Raw genomic sequence first — 14,233 nt, forward strand, 5'->3', positions numbered from 1 at the left:
TTAACAATTCACAATTTACACACAAGCAATGCATTTATCTAATGTGCTATCTATATTTCAATTTTTTCCACTGACCTGTTGTCCCGTAGAGCATTTTTGTCCCTGCAGCACAGGATACAGTGCAGGACTAGAAATTGCATAAAGCTGTTACTTAATAGCCTCCTTTCATTTGGAATGTTTCCACAGCCTTTCTTTGTCTTTTATAATTTGCGTATCTTTTTAATCTCACACTACAGGAATATTTTATGTTTTAATATATTGTTATGCCTGGGGAAGAAAGTATTTTTAATATGGGAAAAATCAGAGGCGCAAGGCTAGGAGCTAGAATTACTTTAAGCAAATTCTCAGAGAAATAATGTCTCTTTGTGAGTAGATTATAAAGAAGGGCATGCTGATGGAGGTGCTGGCCTGTGAACTTGGCACAGTACTTAAAGAACCAGGAATTTATAACTTCGGATTGTCTTTTCTTTGGGACTTCGGTAAATACGTATCTCAAGTTTTCTTTCAGGCCAAAATTCTTTCTCAAAAACTCAAGAGAAACTGCAACAGAAGGAACAGCATTTTGATTTACTTATATTTACAAAAAACAGTGTAAAAATCAGCCTTTTTCAGGACTGATCATCCTAAACTAACAAACATATGCTAACTTCCCTTTGATGGTAACTTTAGCCAAATTACAAATGAAATTCTTCTCTAAAACATATAAATACTTTATTGAAATATAATTAAGGGTTTAAAACTGATTTAGAGAAACTAAAACTGATTTAGAGAAAATTTTAAATTTTAAAAGCAAAACTAAAGTGTTACTGTTCTTATAAAAGTGGATTACAATGAATTTTTATATATAATTTTGTTTTTAATTAAGCAGAGAACAAAAAAGATACACATAAAAAAGGTTCACATATATCACTTATTCTCTTCAGCATTCTTAATATTTTCAGTCTAATGAAGTTAACTGACCTGTGGAATTGTTTAAGCAAATTAGAACTCATTGCTCTGCCCCCAGATTACCTTTCCAACTTTGTTAACCACAATTTCTCTAATGCAGTGGTTCTGCAGCCTCTGAATCAGCTGGGAACTTGTTAGAAATGAGAATTCTTAGGCTCCTGCCCAGATCTAATGAATCAGAATCTCAGGAAGAAACTAAAAAAAAAGCCGTTTTACTCCATCCTGTGCTCCCCTCCAGTGGCAACCACTATAGCAGTTTCTTGTCTATCCTTCCAAGACAGTCTATGCAAATACATATACTACATATAATTTTGCACAAATAGTAGTGTACTCTACACACTTTTTGGCATCCTAAATTTCTGACTTAATAATCTTTGAGATGGTTTCATAATGGTAAATCTGATCTGTGTCATATAGATAATATAGTATTACATTGTATGAAGGTATCTCAGTAACTGATTCTCTACTGATATGCAAATACTGGGTTGTTTCCAATCTTTTGATAATCCAAACAATCCAACAGTGAATAATTTTGAATAATATCACCTTTGTGAGATTATATCTGTAGTATAAATTCCTAAAATGAAAATCATGGTTTCAATTGTTACATTAAATTAAAATTTATATTTTACGCTCCATAGCGGAATAGTTCTCAAACTTTTAAATACTCTGAAAAACTGAAGACCCCAAAGAGCTTTGTTTATGTGACTTATATCTATGCTTACTTATCGTATTAAAAATTAAGACAGAAATAGTTCAATATTTATTAAGTTAAAATAACCGTAAATATATTACATGTAAACACAAAGAACAATTTCATGAAAAATAACCATTTTACAAAACAAAAAGTTTTTGAAAAAAGAGTAGAACTGCCTGGCTTTAAAATAAAATTACATTTTAACACTGATTTTATATGCAATCTGTTGTAACATGTTGTTTTGTTTGACAAGTAAGAAAAAATGCAGTTGGTAGAAGTATTAAAATAGCCTTTTCAGATAACCCTGGGTATTATCCCATCTATCGCCAAACTCAACAAGTAATTTTTTTTAACGGTTATTTGCAATGAGGAATCCAAAGCCATATCAATGAATTTTCCCTACTCTGTTAATTAAAACCATTGGTCCATCTTGCACATTGAATGAATGCTTCATATCCATCTATGCATTCGTGTAAAATGCATGACTTTGTAAAATCACACATTGATCCTTTGAAAAATACTGGTTATGTGAACCTTTTAAATGTTGATACACTTCATGATACTGTATCGAAATTCACATTTGTTGATATCACTGCAATCTCATCACAAGTCTTTAGATGTCGGGAAGCTGTCAGTTCATTGCAGATAGAAGTTTTCCAAAATTCAAATTTTTGCTTGAAAGCTAAAATTTTATCACTGACACCAAATACTGTCAGTTGTTTTCCTGATGTGACAAGCTCACTTCATTCATTTTAGAGAAAATGTCCATCAACTACCGAAGCTGGAATAACAGTAGTTTGTCAGTTGTTCTTTCAAGTAAGAAATGGTATTTTAAGAAGTAGCTAGTTTAGCTTGCAACTTAATCTCACCACTGCTTTTTGTCAACACAACCAACATACTTGGTACGCAGATGTGTTTCACGCATATTTTCCAACACAGACCATGATAAAGATGTATACTCAAGGGTTGAGACTTACTAAAATTATTGTTTTTTGTAGATTCATCAAAAGAATTACTAAGTGAAACTGACCATGTTTCTTGTTCCCTTCCTCCTCCTCCTCCTTCAGTTTAAAATTGTGAATGTATGGTGATGAAGACCACAATGAATACTAGTGAAGTTTGGTGCTACTACTTTGATTTGTGCTACACTGGAAGCAGCTTTATCCATTGCTTTGCTTTGTCATTGTAAATGTCAACACGTGAAAAAGTCAAATAATATTTTAGTATTAGTGTAAAAATAATTTTCACCTTGTGTAATCCTTGAGTTTCAGGGAGCCGCCCCTCCACAGGCTCATCTTTTTTTTTTTTTTTGTGAGACAGAGTTTCGCTCTGTCACCCAGGCTGGAATGCAGTGGCGCCAGCTTGGCTCAGTGCAACTTACGCCTCCTGGATTCAAGCCATTCTCCTGCCTTAGCTTCCCAAGTACCCGGGATTATGGGCGTGTGCCACCACACCCAGCAGAGGCCCACAGTTTGGATCACACAGAGAGGTTGCACCAATACCTCAATTATCAAGTGTTTTAATTTTTTGCCAATCTGATAAGTGAAAATGGTATATCACTGTGGTTTTCTTTTTTGTTTTCTAATGAATAACGCTGTTGGTCTTTTACCTGCCAGTGTGTAGCAGCCCTTTCAAAATTAAGAAAATTATTCTTTATCTGTGATTTATTAATATTTTGCTTTATGGCTTCCACATTTTGCTTATATTTTATAAAGGCTTTTCCATTACACACATATAACTCTGTTTCCCCCACCCACACCCTGTTTTGTTCTAGTACTTTTGAGCATTAGTTTTACTTTTAAGACTTAGATAAACCTAAAATTTATTTTGATGTACAATTATGAGTTGTACTGCACTTTTTACACATGGATGTTTCATTAGTTGTTTCACACCAATTATTGAATGATATATACTTTTCAGAAAAGAAACTAAATCTCTTTTGCTTTGTCTTTTATCTGTAAAATGATTAAAAGGAACAAACTTAGCTACCATATGTGATCACTTTAAGGATTAAATGTGGAAGAAAGAATTTGGAAAAAAAAACTTAAAGCAGTAAACAAACATAAAGGAGTCCATTATCCCTACCTAGCCCTATCACTGTGGTATTCTGTGTATTTAATACAGTGGTGTACTCTGCCTATGACATAGGCAAAAGAGTAAAAAAATGCATTAACTCCTGGAAGGACAGAAGTACTTTTCCTACAGGGTTCTTACTTCAAGAACCCACTGCAAAGTTGTCAGTGGAAATACTAAAACACTTGGTCATGAAAAATGAAACTAACAATTTAGAATTTGACAAATGTTGCTCCATGGATGGAGAAAAAAATTGTAAGTGGAATGGCTAAATATTTCTATATACATTCTGGGACTCTGAGTTCAAAAACAAAAATAAATCAGTGATTTCTGATTACAGAGTAGAACGTGGCACGACAGCTCACACAGGGAACAAGTCAAAATGCCTCCTTCCACCATCTGGAAAATCTACTCATGGATGACTGTAGCATAAATGAGCTATAAATACCACAAATCACATGACTAATTAATGGTAGAAGGTTTTAAATAGAATTCAAGGCTTTTAATATGTGAGACCCAGGGCTGAAAGATTTCTACACAGGATCTCTGAAACTGCATTTCTTGCTAAAATGGACTCTGAATATAGACAGAAATAATGGCTTTCTCATTACACTTGTCAAGAGATAGGAGATACATGACAGATAATGTATTTACATATAAAATGACATTTTCTTTTGTGATTCATTATTAATATAAAGTTGGAAATACAGGCTGAACTTTTTATAAATCCATTTCCTTTTTACTTTTGAAACAGTGAAGAATATAACTTTATATTTTTCAGAAGAACACATTATTAACATAACAGAAATTATTCTCACAAATATACAGAGTGGGGCATGGTGGTACACGTTAGTCCCAGCTACTTGAGAGGCCAAAGCAGGAGGACTAGTTGACCCCAGGAGTTGGAGGCTGTAGAGCACTATGACTGTGCCTGTAGATGGGCACTGCACTACAGTCTGGGCAACACAGCAAGACTCTATCTTTTACAAACACACACAATGCTACATTTTTTTATATCATAGGATACAACAATTATTATATAAACCAGGTTAGACACTTTTAGAGAATAAAATTAAGAATTTTAAAATAATTGAATAGTACAAAAATAGATGGCATGCATGAACATATTTACAATTCTTTATTTTTAAAATGCTCATAAACCAAATTATGACAATGTGAAACAAGTGCTAATACAAATTGAAAAAAAGATAAAAAAGATCATATCATCTATATTACTATGTGGAAGGAATAAACAATTTCTTCAAAATATTAATTTGTAAATGGCATAAATGAAAGAATTATGAATATGTACATGGGTTTACTTACTCTACTTCAGATGTTAAATAGCATATAGGTTGATTTTAAAGTTCTGCACATATAAATATAGAATTAATGTACCTACATTATTGAAGACAAGTCCACAAAGTACTACAGCCTTAGTGGAACTTTAAAAATAAGAAATATATACTATTAAATAACTTGAGCATGATCAGAAAAGAAAAGCTATACTTCTGTAAGATGCTGCCAGTCACTGTCAGACATAGCATAACGCTGGGAAGTGTGACATGGTACCAAGGATACACAAAGTTAACTAAATTAGCTTTAAATTTTTGTAAAAAAAATTATTAATTTTTAATTGACAAAAAAATACATTTATGATCTACAACGTGATGTTTTGAAATATGAATATAGGCCAGGCGTGGTGGCTCAAACCTGTAATCCCAGCACTTTGGGATGCCAAGGCGGGTGCATCACCTGAGGTCAGGAGTTCGAGACCAGCCTGGCCAACATGGCAAAACCCAATCTCTACTAAAAATACAAAAAGTTAGCCAGGCATGGTGGCAAGCACCTGTAATACCAGCTACTTGGGAGATGGAGGCAGGAGAATTGCTTGAACCCAGGAGGTGGAGGTTGCAGTGAGCCGAGATCACGCCACTGCACTCCAGCCTGGGCAATAGAGTGAGACTCTGTCTCACACACACACGTAAAAGAAATATGGATACACTGTGGACTGGCTAAATCTAGCTAATCAGCACATGCATTTACTTACATATTTAACATTTTTTCTGCGTGTTGAGAGAACTTAAAATCTCATCAATTTTCAAGTATATATTGTTATTAACTATAGTTATCACACTGTATTTAATATAAACTTAAGCTTTGTGAATACTTGGCCATCAGAAAGGACATTCAGGATGATTGTTTTTCTCTTGCCAAGGTGAAAACCATTCTATTTATTTTTCTGATTGATATGAATATTTTTGTTATTTAAATTCCCAAATAATTGCCAGGCTTCAATAATATCTCATGGATACTTATCTAGTGATGCTTTTCTATTTTGCTGAGTATACCGATTCTTTTACTACCATTATGATTTGAATATTTGTCCCCTCCAAAACTCATGTTGAAATTTAATCCCTAATGAGGCACTATTGAGAGGTGTGGCTTTCAAGAGGTGATTGGGTCATGAGGGTTCTCCCCGCATGAATGGATTAACTCATTCATGAATTAATATGTTAATGAATTCATGGGTAATCATGGCAAAGAACATGGGTTATCATCGGAGGAGAACCATAGAATTTTTTTTTTTTTTTTTTTTGAGACGGAGTCTCGCTCTGTCGCCCAGGCTGGAGTGCAGTGGCTGGATCTCAGCTCACTGCAAGCTCCGCCTCCCGGGTTTGCGCCATTCTCCTGCCTCAGCCTCCCGAGTAGCTGGGACTACAGGCGCCCGCCACCTCGCCCGGCTAGTTTTTTGTATTTTTTTTAGTAGAGACGGGGTTTCACCGCATTAGCCAGGATGGTCTCGATCTCCTGACCTCGTGATCCGCCCGTCTCGGCCTCCCAAAGTGCTGGGATTACAGGCTTGAGCCACCGCGCCCGGCCTAACCACAGAATTTTATATTTGGGAAGAAGATGATAATCAAAATCAAAATGCCATAAGAAAAGGAAGAGAGGCTGTAATCCCAGCACTCTGGGAGGCCGAGGTGGGCAGGTCACGAGGTCAGGAGATAGAGACCATCCTGGCTAACACGGTGAAACCCCATCTCTACTAAAAATACAAACAATTAGCCGGGCGTGGTGGCGAGCGCCTGTAGTCCCAGCTACTAGGGAGGCTGAGGCAGGAGAATGGCGTGAACCCGGGAGGCGGAGCTTGCAGTGAGCCAAGATCGCGCCACTGCACTCCAGCCTGGGTGACTGAGCGAGACTCTGTCTCAAAAAAAAAAAAAAAAAAAAAAAAAAGAAGATGAAGAGAGGCCTGAGCTAGCACATTAGCAGGCTCAGCCCCCTAGTAATTTGATTCTCTGTGCTGCCTTGACTCTGCAGAGTCCCCACCAGGAGGAAAGCTATTACCAATAAGCAACAATGGAATAAGACAACTACTATACCTTGATGATTTTTTTTCCTAACTCAGAATTTTATCAAGCAAAGTCATGACCTATTCTTTTTCCTGTTCTGAGATTCCTCTGTTCTCTCCAATATGTGAATCAAGGTAAAAGCTGACTATCTCAGTCAGTTGGGGTAGTAATGGGGTGGACTGAGATTGGGTCTCAGTATACCCAATTGCAGCCCAGTCACCTGATGATGATGGAAATGTTTCCTAAACATTCCACATGGCAACAGCCTTGTTTATTTTACTTTCTGAAGTCTGGAAGAGAACAGGGAGAGGAAGATGGGACTAGATTATTCTTAAAATTCTTACGACTAAACCTAAAACTCTATGGCTATTGTTTTATATGAAGTATTAAATGTGCTATGAAATTATAATCATTTTAGCTTTCCTTACCAAAAATAAATATGTGTATATTTAACTATGCACAGATACAGTATAACTTTTCTATAATGTTCATATGTCAGAAAAAATGAAGAGAAATCTTTCTATCAATAGTGCTTTAAAATTTTGGGGTATATCTTTAAAAATCAAACCATATATTATTTAAAATTTGGAGTAAATGTGATAGCTGAGAAGAAGGAAATTTATACACATTTCCTACATACAGTGTTAAAATAGAAGAAAAACACTTAGTATATCCTTGTTGTATAACTAATTAGCTTAAACATTCTCATTTTCTACCAAGCAGAGTGATACTTAAAGGCTAATACTTCTTTTGTCTGTTTACTTCTGAGTGCTCTCAATATAACAGAAAATAAATTCCACTGGGGAATCATTTTAAGATTAGCACATTTAAATGAAAGAGATTAAACTTTTTTCTGTCAATAGTCTCTCATTTTACTAATAAACTAACCTATTATGACAAACTACTAGCTAACTCAAATCCATAATCTGAATTCTAAAAATAAGCAAGAAACTGAAATAAAATCCTATTTTTTGCTTTATATATTTATTCACACCCACCATACAAGGTAGGGAAAGGTGGCTGCTAGTCTCTTCGTCAGTACAATCCTGCATTCAAAATAAAGCCTAAGATCAAAAGAACAGAAACGTATGTAAATATAAAAATCCACACTTAAGGCAGCAAGGACCGAAAAATGGTTCATTCTTATTTTGATTAGAATAAACAAGCATAAAATGATGGTAAAGTAATATTATTTTAAAATGAAATCTTTACACACAAAAGCTTTCATTTAATCCTAACAATCTAGGATTTTATATTTGGGCAGAAGATGAGAATCAAAATGCAAATGATTAAAGCTATTCTAAAGAATTCCTAAGAAAAGAAGCCATGCTTGGGGGCAGCAGAAAGGACAATGGGAAAGATATTGCTTTCAGGATTGTCTGTTACTGTGGTGCTTAGTCAATTCAGTATTTTTTCTATCTACAAAATGAGAAGGTTAGATTCCATGTATGACATTCCAAAATGCTACCAGCAGTCCACTTCTACTAAGGCCACAGTCCAGTTTAGGAGCGTGGGCTTAAGTCCATCATAAGGACTTGAGGTCAAATCTTGGCCATCACTTGCTAGTAGTGTGGCCTTGGGAAAGTCATTTATGATTTCTTAGCCTCAGTTTCTTTATCTGTAAAATGCATACTATCCCAATGTTTTCTTGTAAAGATTAAATGATGATGATGATGATGACAATGATGACACTAATAAGCAATCACTGAGTGTTTACTATGTGCAAAACAGTTATGAGTTTTATATATGTATTACCTCCTTTAATCTTCATAATAACTCCAATTGTGTTATTATCCTATATTACGACCTCCATTTAACAGAAGAAGAAATGGAAGTACCAAGAGGTAAGTACCTTGCCCATGAACACAGATTTAGTAAGAGGCAGAATCAGAATACAAACTCAGGCAGCCTGTGTCCAGAGCCCATATTCTCATCCATGGCCCTTTGCATAGTTCTTGGCACATAAGAGCTAAATATGTGGTAGTAATTGTTAGAATAACAAACACTCAAAAGTGTCAAATGGTGACACTACATAAGCCAAATGTCAACATTTGGGCAGGGATGGGTTACAGATTCTTAGTTTCTTCTGGAGAGCATAAATGAAAGGGTGACCTTCAAAGAGGGTTGAAAATGCCTGGTACTGGTAAAAAATAGACGGGCAAGCCAATGCAACAGAATAGAGAGCCCAGAAATAAAGCTGCACACCTATAAACAAACAATCTTTAACAAAGTTGAGAAAAATAAGCAAAGGAAAAAGGACTCTCTATTCAATAAATGGTGCTGGAAAAACTGGCTAACCATACACAGAAGAATGAAACTGGACCCCTACCTCGTACCATATATAAAAAATAACTGAAGATGGATTAAAGACATAAATGTAAGACCTCAACCTAAAAAATCCTAGGAAAAAACCTAGGAAATACTCTTTGGGACATGTGCCTATGAAAAGAATTTATGGCTAAGTCCTCAAAAGCAAGTGAAACAAAAATAAAAATTGACAAGTTGAATCTAAATAAATTAAAGAGCTTCTGCATAGCAAACAAACCAACCAACCCAAAAAACAAAAAACCCAAACTATCGATAGAGTAAAAAGACAACCTATAGAATGGGAGAAAATATTTGCAAACTGTGCATTCTAAAAGGGACTAATATCCAGAATCTATAAGGAACTTAAGCAAATCAAAAAGAAAAACAAAAATAACACCATTAAAAACTGGGCAAAGAACATGAACAGATACTTCTCAAAAGAAGACATACGAGCAGCCAACAAACATGAAAAAATGTCCAATATCACTAGTCATCAGAGAAATGCAAATCAAAACCACAATGAGATACCATCTCACACCCGTCAGAATGGCTATTAAGAAGTCAAAAAATAACAGATGCTGGCAAGGCTGCAGAGAAAAGGGAAGGCTTAGCACACACTGTTGGTGGAAATGTAAATTAGTTCGGCCACTGTAGAAAGTAGCTTGAGATTTCTCAAAAAACTTAAAATAGAACTACCATTCGACCCAGTAATCCCATTAATGGGTATATACTCAAAGGAAAATAAATTGTTCTACCAAAAAGACATCTGCACTTGTATGTACATCGCAGCACTAATCACAATAGCAAAGACATGGAAACAACCTAGGTGCTCATCAACGGTGGACTGGATAAAGAAAATGTGGTACCCGTGGAATACTATGCAGCCATAAAACCGAACAAAATCATGTCCTTTGCAGCAGCATAAATGCAGCTGGAGGCCATTATCCTAAGTGAATTAACACAGAAACAAAAAGCCAAATACTGCATGTTCTGATTTACAAGTGGGAGCTAAACCCTGGATACCCATGGACATAAAGATAGAAACAGACACTGGGGACTCCAAAAGGAAGGAGGAAGGGAGGGACAGAGGGAAGAGGGCAAGGGCTGAAAAATGTCCTACTGGGTACTGTGTTCACTATCTGGGTAATATGATCAATAGAAGCCCAGATCTTAGCATCACGCAAATATACCCATGCAACAAATCTGCACATGGACCCTCTGAATCTAAACTAAAATTAACAATTAAATGAAACAAAACAAAAACCCAAAGGAAATGGCTCCATTAAAGTGAACATTGATAAAAACTGTGAATAAAGGTTATCCTAACTTCTGCTTATACTCTTCTTTCATTGAAATATCTATCTTTGGGAGATTTACCTTTCAGATCCTTTTATAACCCACAATATTCTAAATAAACATGGGTTAGTTTAAAAGTAAAGGAAGGGACAAATTTCAGAAACAAGTAGACTAATTTGAAATAGTCTTTTGAAAAATGAAAGAACAGTCTTGTCATGCTAATTTTGAAATTTTCATGAGAAAAATATTTTACATGTTGTTAGTAATTTTTTTGTATGATCAATGAGCTAATTAGTACTTTTACTCAGAAGATAAACATCTTTAATTCCCTTCAAAACTGTAATTATAATTTCCACTTGCAGGTATTTTTGATCACCTATGAAACAACCAAATACATAATTTTCTTTCTTTTTTTTTTTTTTTAAATTTATTTATTATTATTATACTTTAAGTTGTAGGGTACATGTGCATAAAGTGCAGGTTTGTTACATATGTATACTTGTGCCATGTTGGTCTGCTGCACCCATCAACTCGTCATTTACATCAGGTATAACTCCCAATGCAATCCCTCCCCCCGCCCCTCTCCCCATGATAGGCCCCGGTGTGTGATGTTCCCATCCTGAGTCCAAGTGATCTCATTGTTCAGTTCCCACCTATGAGTGAGAACATGCGGTGTTTGGTTTTCTGTTCTTGTGATAGTTTGCTAAGAATGATGGTTTCCAGCTGCATCCATGTCCCTACAAAGGACGCAAACTCATCCTTTTTTATGGCTGCATAGTATTCCATGGTGTATATGTGCCACATTTTCTTAATCCAATCTGTCACTGATGGACATTTGGGTTGATTCCAAGTCTTTGCTATTGTGAATAGTGCTGCAATAAACATACGTGTGCATGTGTCTTTATAGCAGCATAATTTATAATCCTTTGGGTATATCCCCAGTAATGGGATGGCTGGGTCATATGGTACATCTAGTTCTAGATCCTTGAGGAATCGCCATACTGTTTTCCATAATGGTTGAACTAGTTTACAATCCCACCAACAGTGTAAAAGTGTTCCTATTTCTCCACATCCTCTCCAGCACCTGTTGTTTCCTGACTTTTGAATGATCGCCATTCTAACTGGTGTGAGATGGTATCTCATTGTGGTTTTGATTTGCATTTCTCTGATGACCAGTGATGATGAGCATTTTTTCATATGTCTGTTGGCTGTATGAATGTCTTCTTTTGAGAAATGTCTGTTCATATCCTTTGCCCACTTTTTGATGGGGTTGTTTGTTTTTTTCTTGTAAATTTGTTTGAGTTCTTTGTAGGTTCTGGATATTAGCCCTTTGTCAGATGAGTAGATTGCAAAAATGTTCTCCCATTCTGTAGGTTGCCTGTTCACTCTGATGGTAGTTTCTTTTGCTGTGCAGAAGCTCTTTAGTTTAATTAGATCCCATTTGTCAATTTTAGCTTTTGCTGCCGTTGCTTTTGGTGTTTTAGACATGAAGTCTTTGCCCATGCCTATGTCCTGAATGGTACTACCTAGGTTTTCCTCTAGGATTTTTATGGTATTAGGTCTAACATTTAAGTCTCTAATCCATCTTGAATTAATTTTCGTATAAGGAGTAAGGAAAGGATCCAGTTTCAGCTTTCTACTTATGGCTAGCCAATTTTCCCAGCACCATTTATTAAATAGGGAATCCTTTCCCCATTTCTTGTTTTTCTCAGGTTTGTCAAAGATCAGATGGCTGTAGATGTGTGGTATTATTTCTGAGGACTCTGTTCTGTTCCATTGGTCTATATCTCTGTTTTGGTACCAGTACCATGCTGTTTTGGTTACTGTAGCCTTGTAGTATAGTTTGAAGTCAGGTAGCGTGATGCCTCCAGCTTTGTTCTTTTGACTTAGGATTGTCTTGGAGATGCGGGCTCTTTTTTGGTTCCATATGAACTTTAAAGCAGTTTTTTCCAATTCTGTGAAGAAACTCATTGGTAGCTTGATGGGGATGGCATTGAATCTATAAATTACCTTGGGCAGTATGGCCATTTTCACGATATTGATTCTTCCTATCCATGAGCATGGTATGTTCTTCCATTTGTTTGTGTCCTCTTTTATTTCACTGAGCAGTGGTTTGTAGTTCTCCTTGAAGAGGTCCTTTACATCCCTTGTAAGTTGGATTCCTAGGTATTTTATTCTCTTTGAAGCAATTGTGAATGGAAGTTCATTCATGATTTGGCTCTCTGTTTGTCTGTTATTGGTGTATAAGAATGCTTGTGATTTTTGCACATTAATTTTGTATCCTGAGACTTTGCTGAAGTTGCTTATCAGCTTAAGGAGATTTTGGGCTGAGACAATGGGGTTTTCTAAATATACAATCATGTCATCTGCAAACAGGGACAATTTGACTTCTTCTTTTCCTAACTGAATACCCCTGATTTCTTTCTCTTGCCTAATTGCCCTAGCCAGAACTTCCAACACTATGTTGAATAGGAATGGTGAGAGAGGGCATCCCTGTCTTGTGCCAGTTTTCAAAGGGAATTTTTCCAGTTTTTGCCCATTCAGTATGATATTGGCTGTGGGTTTGTCATAAATAGCTCTTATGATTTTGAGGTACGTTCCATCAATACCGAATTTATTGAGCGTTTTTAGCATGAAGGGCTGTTGAATTTTGTCAAAAGCCTTTTCTGCATCTATTGAGATAATCATGTGGTTCTTGTCTTTGGTTCTGTTTATATGCTGGATTATGTTTATTGATTTGCGAATGTTGAACCAGCCTTGCATCCCAGGGATGAAGCCCACTTGATCATGGTGGATAAGCTTTTTGATGTGTTGCTGAATCCGGTTTGCCAGTATTTTATTGAGGATTTTTGCATCGATGTTCATCAGGGATATTGGTCTAAAATTCTCTTTTTTTGTTGTATCTCTGCCAGGCTTTGGTATCAGGATGATGTTGGCCTCATAAAATGAGTTAGGGAGGATTCCCTCTTTTTCTATTGATTGGAATAGTTTCAGAAGGAATGGTACCAACTCCTCCTTGTACCTCTGGTAGAATTCAGCTGTGAATCCATCTGGTCCTGGACTTTTTTTGGTTGGTAGGCTATTAATTGTTGCCTCAATTTCAGAGCCTGCTATTGGTCTATTCAGGGATTCAACTTCTTCCTGGTTTAGTCTTGGAAGAGTGTAAGTGTCCAGGAAATTATCCATTTCTTCTAGATTTTCCAGTTTATTTGCGTAGAGGTGTTTATAGTATTCTCTGATGGTAGTTTGTATTTCTGTGGGGTCGGTGGTGATATCCCCTTTTTCATTTTTAATTGCGTCGATTTGATTCTTCTCTCTTTTCTTCTTTATTAGTCTTGCTAGTGGTCTGTCAATTTTGTTGATCTTTTCAAAAAACCAACTCCTGGATTCATTGATTTTTTGGAGGGTTTTTTGTGTCTCTATCTCCTTCAGTTCTGCTCTGATCTTAGTTATTTCTAGCCTTCTGCTAGCTTTCGAATGTGTTTGCTCTTGCTTCTCTAGTTCTTTTAATTGCGATGTTAGAGTGTCAATTTTAGATCTTTCCTGCTTTCTCTTG

General features: G+C 36.0%; 1 protein-coding gene across 2 annotated transcripts in view; it reads right to left on the bottom strand.

Moving 5' to 3' along the window:
- Positions 1–14,233, bottom strand: part of ITFG1 (integrin alpha FG-GAP repeat containing 1) — a 307,787-nt gene that overhangs the window by 148,951 nt on the left and 144,603 nt on the right. The gene's annotated exons all lie outside the window — the stretch shown is intronic.

Source organism: Theropithecus gelada, chromosome 20 (genome assembly GCF_003255815.1).
Source record: "Theropithecus gelada isolate Dixy chromosome 20, Tgel_1.0, whole genome shotgun sequence".
Lineage (NCBI taxonomy): Eukaryota > Metazoa > Chordata > Mammalia > Primates > Cercopithecidae > Theropithecus > Theropithecus gelada.